Here is an 11,601-nt window from a genome sequence, read left to right as displayed (position 1 = left end):
CCCTTCTTCCTAGCCAGCTTCCCGCCAGAGAAGCCCGCACGTGCCAACTTCAAAACTACCTCATCCCATCAAGTAGCTGCTTCATATTATCCCAATCTCCTTAGCCCATCTATAATTGACACATCACCTCAAGCCTCCACCCCTGCCTATATAAGCTGTACCACTTCCCCAATAAACCAGACCTGCGCCACGAGCCTGCATCTCTGGGGTGGTTACTGTGTGTTTAACCTGGCTGTGTGATACCAGGGCCCCGTCATCACTCACAACCCATTCAAGAAGTTCGCCTCACCGAGGCGAAAGCCGTCTAGCTAACGGCCAGGCCAGCCATATAGCTAACGGCCCCAGGGGCATGCCCACAACTGGCGCCCGAACTCAGGGACCCCCCACCTCGTCCGGACAGCAACCAGCAGGATCCGAAGCGATCCTCTTCGTATCGGTGAGTGAAGCTCAGAATGGGGAACTTAGCCTCTTCTGAGAACGCACTAGAAGCACGGGCGTTATATGCCCTATTAGCTAGCCGCCGCCTTAAAATCACTAAAAAATACCTCTATCAGTATTCCAAACTTCTTGTCAGTTTTAACCCGTGGCTTTCCACTGCTGCAATATGGAATCCTGCCACTTGGGCTAAATTGCTCAGGGGAGTCAAATCCACTAAGCCCCACAAAGGCAAAACCTTCCCATTTAGTCTCATACCCACTCTTTTAGCTATTCACGGCTGCCTTACAGGCACCCCGCTAGACACTGGCTAAAACCCCCGGAGCCTAACTCTCTCACTGCCACACCTACTACATCTCCCTTTTCAGCTCCGCTTATTAACTCTTTGACTGCCGCGCCTTCTACACCTCCTCTTTCAGCTGCACTTACTGCTATTGTCCTTAATCACCACCCATTCAGTCCTCCTCACTTCTTTCCAGTAAATTACCACAATGAGATTCTCCTCCCTTTTAGGCTCCTTAGCATCATAAAACCATTACTTACCTTCGTAAATCTGTTCAAGAATATAGTCTTAATAGCCTCTGTGCTCAGATGTTATTAAATAGCATTTCTCATGCTCACAATACACCTACTGATTGGAAAAGCCTAGTCCTTGCTATTTTAACCCCCGGAAATTACATTACCTAAAAAGCTCTCTATTATAATGAAGCTGAAAGTGTAGGTACCCACAACATTACTAATGGAATAACAGTCATTCCCCCAAGTGCTTTAAAAGGTGAGGAGCAATAAACCCTTCCAAAAGTTCAGGCTAGCTGTTCCCCACCCCCCTACTTTGAACAATGTTTAACCATAACTAAACTAATAACAATGTTTCCAAGCACAAGCTTGCATGTTACAGGCAACATGGATTCCGGAAGAAATCTTAAGAAGTTATATTTAAAATGTGGTATAATGGACAGCTTAAAAGCAGCTATACCAAGAAAGTAAGAATTATGAGTTAATTGTAAACTGTATGTTTCTGTTACTGTGTTGTGATTGTTCTGTGTTTGTCTGTTCATTCAATGTCAGTGTATATTTTGATACCTCCGGATGGTAATATAAATTAATAAAAATTTATAAAAGAGCTCTATTCAAATGGCCAAAAATTAAATAAGTGCTTATATTAATACTTAAGTTTAAATGTTAATAAAATCTCTACAATGATAAAAATCATGTCTTGATTAACAAAATTACTATAAGCCTTTTTATAAAAAGTTGTTCTTGCCTAGATTGAAATAAATAATTTATTTTCCTTCACAGGATAATATCGAGGATGTAAAACTTAAATGAATATTTGGTTAAAGTTTGTGAAAATGTTAACTGAAATTTAATAAGTTTTTGCAAAAAGGTGTATTTTGTCCTAAAGTAGGATGGCTAACTTTCATAAACTCTTGGAACTTAAATGCATGTGGCAAGTTATAGAAAGTATTGTGGTAACTTTAAGAAATGTGTTCTGTGAAGGTAAAATTTGTCTTAAAATAATATAATTATAGTCTATATGGTTATAAATAATTATAAGAAGTTTTATAAAGTATTATTTAAATTCAAGTGTTTAAACAAACCTGAATTAATAATAATAATAATAAAAGGTAATTTTATAACAAAAAAGCTTGGCTGCAGCCAGCCTCCCTTCACAACTTGCTTCTAGAAAACTGTTTCTGATATTGCATGCTACTAAGAATTTAAAGAAAAGTTCATTATTTTAACAAGCTTGTTTAGTGTTCATGGTATTATGTTATAAGAAGTTTGCTTGATAACTTTGTATGTAGGCTATATGGAAGGTGTTTTTATTATTAAGGAAACAGGGGATAATTTTGTCCTAAGATAAAATGATTGATTTTTGGAAAGAGTAGAGTGTGGGACAAAACCTGAGTGAATACTAAAAGTGCAGAAGGTTCGTGAAAAAGGAATTTTTATAATTAAAGTTGAATAAGATTTGATGGGTCTATCTATAAAATTTTAAAGGCTTTAGTATCAAGTAGTATGCTGATGCAAAGTTAAAAATTTTTATTCTTTCTCAAGGCCTCTCATCATTAATCTGTTTTGGTAAAAGTTCTTATCCTCAATAATCAGTATACAAAGAAAGTCTGTCTTACCAAAATAGCTTCTTGTGCTTCTTGTGCTTATCGTTTCCTTGGTGTTCCAAGAAGGAAAGTTTTATCTCTTTTAAAGGACCATAATGTTTTCTTAAAACCAAATGCTTTCTTAAAACCAAATCCTGAACAGTGGCCTTTTATTCCAAACTAATTATAAGAGATTTGTTCTTTTACCTTGAAAGAAAAATTAAAGTAATAATTGAGTTCATTTAATATGTTATAAGTTAAATAAAAGGTGTTTTAAAGTGTTATAAAATTAACAAGTTTTTTCTTTCCTTATACCCTCTATTAATTAAAGTCGTATGAATAAAAGGTTCCTATGAATGCTTAAAAGTGTATAAAGTTACCAATATTTCAGCATAATATTAACGAGAAGTACAATGTGGTTATTTATGGTTTTAATTATTATAAAAGAGTGTGTGTCACAGAAACAACCTCTTATCATAGATTAAAGTAACAACACTAGTATGCAGCAATCCCAAACACTGCTAGTTTGTTGCAAAAAGTTAAAGTCCAGCTGTATTGCTATCACTTTGTTTAAAACTTGCTAAGACTTTCTTTAGTGTCTTCATAGACAAATCAAGCCAGCTGCATTCCTCTATCTGTAAAAAACCCAACAATAAACTTTTGCAGTGTTTTTCAAGGCTATGTGCATAGCCCAACCATCTTGTACAGTATTTACTGATAATAATAGTAATGGAAAAGCAGCATACGTTACTTCTCAAAAAGAACAGGTTTGGTAAACTCCTTATTCATCTGCTCAATACACAGAGCTTTCAGCCGTCATTAAGATTTTACAAATGTTTTGAGAGCCCTTGAACATTGTCTCTGACTCTGAATATGTATGTCTTACTGTCAAGCATATTGAGACAGCTCATATCTTTGCTACTGATGAGTTATCTCAACTTTTCGCTGACTTGCAACATCTCATTAAGACAGCATCCTATTTACATTACTCATATATGCTCTCATACCTCTTTCCCTAGTCCTATGACAGCAAATAATGCTCGAGCTGATTTATTAGTAGGGTGTTTACAAGGAGCTCGTGATTACCATGCTCTAACTCACATTAATGCTAAAGGCCTGCGAAATAAATATCAAAAGTTAATAAAACTACAGGCACACACACAAAAAAATTCACACTTGTCCTACTTGTGGACGACTAACAGTGGTGCCTTTTCAGGCTGGACCTAATCCCAGAGGCCTGACTCCTAATCAGTTATGGCAGATGGGTGTTACTCACATACCATCCTTTAGTAAACTACAATATGTTCATGTTTATATGGACACTTATTTTCATTTTACGTGGGCTACTGCTCAAAGTGGGGAACGGTTTCATCATGTTCGCTCACACCTCTGGCTTGCTTTTGCTGTAATGGAATGCCCTCTGAAAATTAAAACTGATAATTAACCTTCTTACATTAGTAAATCATTTGAATCTTTTTGTTTAAAATATGGTATTAAACATGTTGCCAGCATTCTTTATAATCCTACAGGTCAAGCCATTGTTCAACGGAGCCATCATACCCTAAAAACTATGCTTTTAAAACAAAAAGGGGGAGATGATAGTATTATAACACCAAAAGATCAATTGGCAAAAGCTTTATTTACTTTAAATTTTCTTAATGTTTATAATTCATTGACATCTGCGGAATGTCACTTTGAAATATGTCAAACATCTACAGTGGACGCAAAAAATGAAAATCAACCAATATTCTAGAAAGATATTTTAAGCAATGAATGGGAAAAAAGGCAGGATTAAAGTAAAGGGGTGAGGCTATGCTCTTATCATTTCAGAAAATGGAGAACAAGTTTAGTTATCTGTGAAAAGGATTAAACCCCAGAATGAAGAGATGGAGTCTTCTACAACTTCTGATGATGGTGATCGTAAGTAATAAGAAAGCTGCCAGTAATTACACTTATTAGGCCTATATACCTAACCCCCCATTACTTAGAGTGTTAACCTGGAAAAATCCATTCTTTCATATATATCTGAATAAAACCCATATATTCCCTAAACCAATTGATAATCGATTGCCAATTAAACCCTATAAAGACAAAGAATTGATAATCTCATATTACCATTTGATTATCAACCCTTATGCATTAGTAAACATCCTTCCTGCATGTAGGTTAAAACTCAGGCCATAATTATCTCCAAAAATAGTAATACTCAGTTTATTGTGACTTTGTTTCCCTCTTACAATTTAATCATAACCAAGAATCCTACTTATGAGTGTCGGAAAATTAACTATAACCCAAAAATGCTCTAGTCTATAAAAATGCATCCTAGTAGCCATTACCCCACAACTTACATACTATGGAGAAGGCAAACTAAAAATTTCACTATCCCCATCTGTGTCAAAGAGAGCCACCTTCCTCCCTATATTGGTAAAAAATTAGCCTCACAGGTTCACTGACAGCGCCTATGCCGCCAATGCCGTTCAAATACTGCCCTATGCAACCCTAAAGGTTAAGCCCAGTTTGTTAATTGATAGCACCCTTTTAGCGCTACAACTCCTCCTCGAAAATCGTACAGTTCCTTGGTATATCCAGCATATCCGTTCACATACTGGATTACCTGGAGCACTAGTAGAAGGAAACAACCTTGCTGACTCCTCTCTCACTGTTTCCATACTCTCTACCTCCTTAGATCAAGCCAGGCTCCTACATGCAAAATTCCACATGTCAGCTAACTCCTTCCATCACCTTTTCCCCAACATCACTCAAGCCCAGTGTAAGCACCTCACACGTGAGTGCAAACACTGTGCACCTTTCCTTCCTATAGGCCCCTTACAGCCCCAAGGAGTTAATCCACAGGGCCTCCATCCAAACGCACTGTGGCAAATAGACATCACACATGTCCCCTCGTTTGGCCGCTATAAATTTGTCCACGTGATAGTAGACACATTCTCCAAATTTCTCTTCGCTACTGCTTTATCTGGAGAAAAAGCAAAAAATGTTATAACAGCCTGCCTGCAAGCCTTTAATCAAATGGGTATCCCTTGGACTATAAAAACAGATAATGGGCCCTTACAGTCCAAAACTTTTAAACAATTTTGCCATGACTGGAACATTCAACACAAAACAGGAATCCCTTATAACCCACAAGGACAGGCTCTAGTTGAGCGATCTAATGCGCTCCTCAAAAATACAATCAAGAAACTTTCAGGGGAGTTCCCTACAGCAACCCCCCGAGATTTGCTCAACAGAGCCCTAGTCACTATCAACTTCCTTACCTTTGACAAAAATCATACTACTCCAGCAATCCGGCATTGGGGAGGCCTAAGACTAGCCCCCACGCCTGTCCCCCTTGTTATGTGGAAAGACCCCCTCACTAACATATGGAAAGGCCCCCACCCTTTACTAACACAAGGACGAGGATTTGCTTGTATCTTTCCAGAAAACACCGACCAGCCTTTGTGGATCCCAAGCCGTCTCGTAGAACCTGCCACCGAAACTAATGCAGCTGTGTAGCCTCCCTGGAATCCTTCTATGTAGCTTCATCACCCTCGTTGGAGCCCTCCTGTTATTTGCTGGCTCTCTGAGTGACTGGACAACACTGCACAAATCCTTCCTCCTCACTTTCTTTGTAATGTATATTTGCCTTCTTCTAGCTATCGCCTGCTGTGTATAACCCACCCACCATGTGCCGCCTGTTATACATACTCACTCTTTCTCTAATTATCTCACTCATTATCTCAGTCAATGGACAAGCCCTTTATCTCTGGATGTTCACAGTAAAAGAAACTATAACCTCTTGCTCAAGCACCACATCGCACCCCCTTGGCACAGGCCACTTTTCACCTCAGGGATGTCAAACACCTCTTACTATCAAACTCACCAAAACACCTAAATCATACTAACAAAGTAGCCGTAAACCTTACGCCAGCTTCCCTCACACCCAAACCAAAGCATACTGTACCAACACCTATTACCAAGGCCCTTATTATGGAGGCTGCCCCTATTGGAGCTGTGTCGTTAACTGGCCATGGCAGTCGTCCTTCCCAAGCTTCTTCTTTGCCAATAAATCTGGTTATTACCTCCATATAAAAGACCCCTGGGATGACAGATGGGCTACTGGAATCACCGGCAAGCTCATGGGGGTGACACTTGGCCCACCGGATCCATAATGGTTTCCCGCTGCTATAGTCTCTACAACCAGTCCTCATCTCCAATCAGTATATCCAACGTGCTCGTAAATATAAAAACAGCCAAAAAGCAATTAAACAAGCAACTGCTAGTATATAATCCCCCTTCATGGCTCACAATTCTCAATAATACTGTCTCTCTCCTTAATCAATCTGGAATTGCTAATATTTCTCATTGCTTCCTGTGCGCCTCCTTCCAGCGTCCCCTCCTAGCGGCTGTCCCTGTTTCTATCTCCAACTATTCCGACTATTCCTCAGCAACACCCAGCAACCTCTCTTCCCCCCTTACACATATCCCCCTTTGGAGCAGACCTGAAAATAACACCTGCTTCCAAACCAGCCATACCTCCTTCTCTCCCACATGCACAACAAACGTTTCCTTTACAGGTACCATCCAGCTCCCAAGAGGCCTCTTTTTTTGGTGCAATCAAACAATCATACCCTTGATTAATTCCACCACTCCCAGTCCCTGTATTCCTGTAGTCATTGTCCCGCAGCTTATACTATATACAGAGTCCGAAGCTTCCCAGCTGCTCTCTTCTTTCTGTAGCAAGTGAGCCGCCTTCCTTCCCCTTCTGGTAGGAGCCAGCCTTACCTCCTCCCTTGCAGCTGTTGGACTTGCCAGTGGCGCCTTAGCACACACTGTTATCGTCACCGGTAATTTTAAAGAATCAGTACAAATAGCCCTTGATTCCACAACTGCCTCCCTTCAAGCTCTTCAAGAGCAACTCACCTCCCTAGCCAGCATAACCCTCCAAAACCGCAGGGCCCTAGACTGACTTACAGCCGAAAAAGGAGGAACGTGCTTATTCCTTCAAGAAGAATGCTGTTTCTACATTAATAGCTCCGGTATAGTAGAACAAAATATCCAAATATTAAAAGACCTGCATAAAAATTTAAAACTCAATCATTCAGTCCCCCATTCATGAATTGGCTCTCCTCCCCCCTCATATTAGTCCTTTAATGCTAGTCATCTGTGTTGTGTCTGTAGCTCCTTGTCTCATTAGGTGGCTACAAAAAAGAAAACATTTCAGCCTTCACCATTTATTCACTTCAGCTTCATCAGTACCAACCACTCGTGCAAGAAGAAACACAAGAACCTGAAGCCACCACTGCCGTGTAGCCATGTAGCTAGTGCACAGCCACCTTCCCTCCAGCCACAAAGCTCAGTTGGCAGCCAGAGACGGGTAAGACCTCCAGAGGGAGGCAACCTAAGACAGGCGCAACTGCGTGGCATAAATGACTCGTAACTGGTAGCCAAAGACGGGTAAGATTCTCAAGGGAGAACAACCTAAAACAGGCACAGTTATTTCAGTCTTGAAATAAAACAAAAATGGAGGTATTGTTGGTGAGCTTGCTGGCAAACAACATGTAGCCAGAATGGCCGCTAAGCATACACAATGGCTATCACAAAAGGCACCTCCCTTCTTCCTAGCCAGCTTCCCGCCAGAGAAGCCCGCACGTGCCAACTTCAAAACTACCTCATCCCATCAAGTAGCTGCTTCATATTATCCCAATCCCCTTAGCCCATCTATAATTGACACGTCACCTCAAGCCCCCACCCCTGCCTATATAAGCTGTACCACTTCCCCAACAAACCAGACCTGTGCCACGAGCCTGCATCTCTGGGGTGGTTACTGTGTGTTTAACCTGGCTGTGTGATACCGGGGCCCCGTCGTCACTCACAACCCGTTTGAGAAGTTCACCTCACTGAGGCAAAAGCCGTCTAGCTAACGGCCAGGCCAGCCGTATAGCTAACAGTCCCAGGGCACGCCCACACATGCCAAAAAAAAGTGCAGCCTCCCAGGAGTGGTGCCACACGCATGGAGAACTGACGCAGCAAGATGACACAACAAAAAAGAGACACAGATTCCACTGCTGCTGACAAGAATACAAGCAGGGAAGCAGATTTGGCTCAATGGATAGAGTATCCGCCTACCACATGGGAGGTCCAGGGTTCAAACCCAGGGTCTCCTGACCCATGTGATGAGCTGGCCCAGGTGCAGTGCGTATGTATGCAAGGAGTGCCGTGTCACGCAGGGGTGTCCCCCGCAAAGGAGAGCCCCACGTGGAAGGAGTATGCCCGGTAAGGAGAGCCACCCAGCATGAAAAAAGTGCAGCCTACCCAGGGTGCCACACATGGAGAGCTGACGCAGCAAGATAACACAACAAAAAGAGACACAGATTCCCAGTGCCGCATGACAAGAATACAAGTGGACACAGAAGAAGACACACCAAATGGACACAGAGAGCAGACAACTGGGGCAGGGAAGGGGAGAAATAAAAAATAAATAAATCTCTTTTTTTAAAAGAATACAAGCAGACATAGAAGAACACACAGCAAATGGACAAAGAGGCAGACAACTGAGGGGTTGGGGGTAAGGGGACAGAAATAAAAATAAATCTTAAAATGAAAAAAAAAGAACTGGTTCTGGCAGAAAAACTCAGGACCTTTTTCATTCCCGGCTCTGCCACCCCTGCTGTGAAGCTCTGCTGTGGAGTCTCTAGCCAGAAAGGCTCTTCTTCCAGGTGGGACTCCTGTCCATGGGGCCCTGCTCTTCCTGCCCTGTAAGAACTGCTTTGTTCCAAAGAGGCTGGAGCCTAGGCCTGGAAAACAAACTCATTTTAGTTGAAAGCTTCATGTAGAGCAGGGTTTTGCAACCTCAGCACTAACAACATTTTGAGCTTGATGATTCTATGTTGTAGGGGGCTATTCTATGCAGAGGAATGTTCAGCAGCATCTCATACCTCTAGCACACTAAATACCAGTGTACCTAGGGCCCTGTGGGGATCACAGGCAGGGCTGGGAGAGTTGTAGGCAAGAATTGAGTCTTCCAAGTCAATGGATTTCCAAAGGTCTTATGGATTTGCCCTCTTAACCAATATGAATTTGTGTTTACGAAAGTGAACCCTACTTGCTTATAATTATGGGCTTCCTGGAAGAAAGAAGGTATTTATTGCCCTGGAAAAGGTAGTTATACGATAAATAGATTTCCTTTTGATTAAATACTCTTTTCTACATAAAAACACTTTAAATTCTAAAGCTAAAGCTCAACTGTGACCCCATCACATTCATTTGTTTTATACAATTAGGATGGTCATTCTCATCCAGTGGACTTAGCAACATCATGAGTAAGATTTGGGGTTTGGTTTTTCCATCTGCTTGAATTCTGTGCTTAATGTGACCATTAAATAAACATTGCTATTCCTCAACATTTGAGACAGTTTATTGTCCTATACTTTTTGTAACATATTTACGATTTTGTAAAAAAAAAAATTATTTTGAAATAATTTTAGATTTACAGAAAGCTGCAAAGTTTGTACAAAAAGTTCCTGTAGAGGAGCAAATGTGGCTTAAGTAGGCAGTTAAGAGCCCACCTACCACATGGGAAGTCCCGGGTTCAGTGTCCGGTACCTCCTAAAGAAAAAAAAACAGACAATGAGCAGTGTAGGATAAATGAGTGCAGAATGCCCTTTCTGTGAATCTGGGGTCCTGGAATAAGGACAGATTGGTATGGCCAACAACCTGACCCTCATAAACAGGGGGACGGATGTAAACCATTGAAAGAACATCAGCAATAAAAAATCAGGAGGTAACTAGTAACCCCTCTGTCTTGCTGTTTGTGACAGTATAAAAGCTGACCATGTCTGTCAAGCAGCACAGAGCTTCTCCTGGCTGGCTGCCACCAACGTAGGTCAGTACTAAAGACAGAGCTTCTCCCTGCTGGCTGCCACTGTGTTACTTGAGTAATAAAGGCATGACTGATGCTGGGCTCCCATGTGGCTACTTTGGAATATCAAATTATTTGGTCAACCTTCCCGGGCTTGACCTCCTGCATTATAAGCAAAAAACAATGAGCAGACAATGAGCAAAACAATGAGCAAAATGAGTAAACAGATGGGGGAGCCATCTTGGAGGGAGGACATTAAAAGTTTTTGTAAGGTCTTCATCCATCTTCTAATGTTTAACTTCATAACCATGGTACATATATCAAAACTAATAAATAAATAGGAGTAGGATACTGTTTTCAAAATTAGACACTTCATTTAAATTTCCCCAAGTTTTTCAATAATATTCCTTATGTTCCAGGACCCAACACAAGACCAACTGCATTTAGTAGTTATATCTCCTTAGCCTCTTAAAATCTGTTACAGTTATGATGTCTTTCCTTATTATTCATGAACTTGACACCTTTGGAGAGTACTAGTCAGAAAATTTGTAGTGTGCTCATCAATTTGTGTTTCTCTGATATTTTCTTATGATTTTACTACGACTGCAGGTTTGGGGGAAGAATATCACAGTGGTGACAGGCCCTCTTTATGGCATTATATTGGGAGTATGTGATGTCATCATAGATTATTTCTGATCATAGCAAGTTTGGTGGCTTGGTTAAAGGGTGTATGCCACACTTCCCCATAGTAAAGTTACTATTTTTCCCATTCTACATTACATTTGTTAAAAGCAAGTCTACATACTTGGTAGCAGTGGCATCACATTTAGACTCACCTACTAAGAGAAGGAAAGTCAATGAATTTGTGAACATATTAAAACCACCACAGCAACTAATAAATATTTGCTGAGATACTTTGAAATATCCTATTTTTCCTTAAAGTACACCCACTAATTATAGCATTTATCAGTGAACTATGCCTGCATCAAATATACTGTGGTGTTCTAATGGTTAGAAAAAAAATAGAACCTTATATGCCTAAATGACACTCTCACTGATAATATGCAAGGGAGGAATTTCCTTAGCTACAAGCAGGATGGTGCTATATTAAAGTCTTTAAAACTTGACAGTGAATAATAGCCTTTGCCATGAAGCCAGCTGAAGTCAATCTGTCATTCAATGGTAAAGGAAGACACTTCAGCAAGAATT

Source organism: Dasypus novemcinctus, chromosome 8, assembly GCF_030445035.2.
Source record: "Dasypus novemcinctus isolate mDasNov1 chromosome 8, mDasNov1.1.hap2, whole genome shotgun sequence".
In the NCBI taxonomy this organism is placed as follows: domain Eukaryota; kingdom Metazoa; phylum Chordata; class Mammalia; order Cingulata; family Dasypodidae; genus Dasypus; species Dasypus novemcinctus.
The sequence above is the reverse complement of the archived record's forward strand: the minus strand, read 5'-3'. Positions refer to the sequence as shown.